At 43.3% G+C, this 2581-nt stretch overlaps 1 long non-coding RNA gene across 1 annotated transcript; it reads left to right on the top strand.

Moving 5' to 3' along the window:
* Nucleotides 1–223: 223 nt before the first annotated feature.
* On the top strand, nt 224–2102 carry LOC120060187. The gene is made up of 3 exons (XR_005478197.1): nt 224–343; nt 493–591; nt 1038–2102. It is a non-coding gene; the product is annotated as an uncharacterized LOC120060187 (long non-coding RNA).
* Nucleotides 2103–2581: the final 479 nt, after the last annotated feature.

A 2581-nucleotide genomic window follows, 5' to 3' on the forward strand; every position in this document is an offset into this window, starting at 1 on the left:
GGAGCGATGCTGAGCTGAGGAGGAGCGATGCTGAGCTGAGGAGGAGAGATGCTGAGCTGAGGAGAGGAGATGCTGAGCTGAGGAGAGGAGATGCTGAGCTGAGGAGGAGAGATGCTGAGCTGAGGAGGAGAGATGCTGAGCTGAGGAGGAGAGATGCTGAGCAGAGGAGATGTTGAGCAGAGGAGATGTTGAGCTGAGGAGGAGCGATGTTGAGCTGAGGAGGAGCGATGCTGAGCTGAGGAGGAGCGATGCTGAGCTGAGGAGGAGCGATGCTGAGCTGAGGAGGAGAGATGCTGAGCTGAAGTAGCTCTCACACACAGAGGATCACATCCATTTACTCCAGGTGACATCACTAACTTAGATATACCTCACAAAATCATTTCCAAATGTCTATTTAGATTAATTTACCAATTAAATGTACTTGTATTAAATTAACATCTAACTTTCTCAATACTTTTCCTTCTCTCTCTCTGTGTCTCTCTTGGATCTCAGGCCGTATCTCCTTTAAGCATTTGAAGACATCAGTCTCTGAACTGAAAGATCCACAACAAGACATATACAAGGAGGAAATGGACAAGATATCTGGGGACGGTTGGTAAAATGCATTTCAAGATTTTGCATAGAATAATACCTCAAACTAACTGCATTAGATACTACTAGACATAAAAGAACTGCATGACATGTATTTGTGATAGGACCAAATGAATGTATAGATATGGGTAAAGTTTATCTAATGGAATGGCTGGTCATTTCATCAACCAATCCCCATATCTTCTAATAGCCCACCTCCCCTCTAGTTACCTGTATAACGTTTGATAGTGGACATGAATAACATGGACCTGTGATAGAGCATTTACTAGCCTATCTGTCTCCATGGTGATTCAAGTTCAGATTGACCACCCTGCTGAGCCCAAGACTAGAATGTGAGTAAACACGGACTTGCGTGAGCACACACACACACACACACACACACACACACACACACACACAGACTTTTAATCAAGTGATTTTAATCACTTTATTTTTCATCTTCTCAGACTCCTGCCAGCTGACGTTGGATCCCAATACAGCACAACAGTACCTGTGTCTGTCTGAGGAAAATAGAAAGGTGACCATTAGTTCTAAGGTCCAGTTATATCCTGATCATTCAGACAGATTTACCTTCTTCAAGCAGGTGCTGTGTAGAGAGGCTCTGTCTGGAGCCTGCTACTGGGAGGTAGAGTGGAGCGGGAATTGGGTTCGTATAGCTGTCTCATATAAAGGAATCAGCAGGAAAGGAGATGGTAATGAGTGTTTGTTTGGGGGTAGTGATCAGTCTTGGAGGTTTGACTGCACTCCATCCAGCTGCTGTTTCATCCACAATGATCACAGTACTGATATCCCTGTCCCATGCTCTTCCAGAGTAGGAGTGCACCTAGACCACAATGCAGGAACTCTGTCCTTCTACAGCGCCTACGACAAAATGACCCTCCACAGAGTCCAGGCCACATTCACTCAGCCATTCTATCTTTGGTTCATTTGCTGGATCATCTGAAGATACTGACACCTATTCAGTGACAAAGCTATTAGTCTGCTGGCCTTGTTGATACATGTACAGTAGGACAAAGATTGATTGACTGTGGCCGAAGTTTGATGTAAGATTGCAGATATCATAGAGTACAGACAGCATAGTTGCTTAATTTGCATGTACAGAGGGGTGAACAAAACCAAGTGTATATGAACGCATAATGAGACATTCATGCACTGGAAGGAGTTCTTGACAGGTGAAAGAGTCCAATCATCATTGAGTTCAGTTTATTCAGTGTCTGGTGGCACAACACTGCTGAACTATTTCAGGGGAAGAGACATTTGTACTTGATCGGGATGAGGTCGTTTGACTTGGTTGCTACGCAATAAATGAGAAGTTAATTGGCTCATTTCATGAAGTGGAGCTTTGGTTCATGTTCACTGTACATCTGTTAGTTATTATTATTTGCAAAAATGTGTAGCTACACTGTACTTGCCTATGTAACTGCTGTACCATGTTAATACATTGGTAATAGGGACACATTGTAAAGTGAGACCGTTGTTTTTGTTCTAGTCCAATAAAACTGAGCCGATGATTTGTTGTGTGTTCTGTGTTACTATCCTCAGTGCAGCCTCTTGTTTGGAGTGGTTCAAGACCGCACAGATAACAAACAACAGAGGAGAGAAACATAACATAAAAATGTCAAAGATAAAGGCAAATGTATGCAAAAAGTAAAGAACTGAATAAAGTAGCCAATTAGTGAAGCTGTGAAGAGTTGAGTTCTAGTACAACGCTTGAAGTACAGCACTTAAAGCTGCTTCTTCATGACTCCTTTCCATCAGTGCAGACACAGCAGCACACTGGCTTGAACAGTCTTTTGAGAACCCAACGGACTGATCCTTTCTTGGGTCGGATGGCAACAACCTCTGTAAATACCAAGAAGGTGAAAGCCTTTGGTTTCAAACACTGACCAGTTAATGGGCTCTACTACACCAAGCTTTTAAGACTAAAGGCTTCGTTCTCTGTCAGTGTAACTCATCTGCTTTCACGTCCTCTCTGTCCTTCTCTTCCCCC

The sequence above is a fragment of the Salvelinus namaycush genome, chromosome 15, assembly GCF_016432855.1.
Source record: "Salvelinus namaycush isolate Seneca chromosome 15, SaNama_1.0, whole genome shotgun sequence".
NCBI lineage: Eukaryota > Metazoa > Chordata > Actinopteri > Salmoniformes > Salmonidae > Salvelinus > Salvelinus namaycush.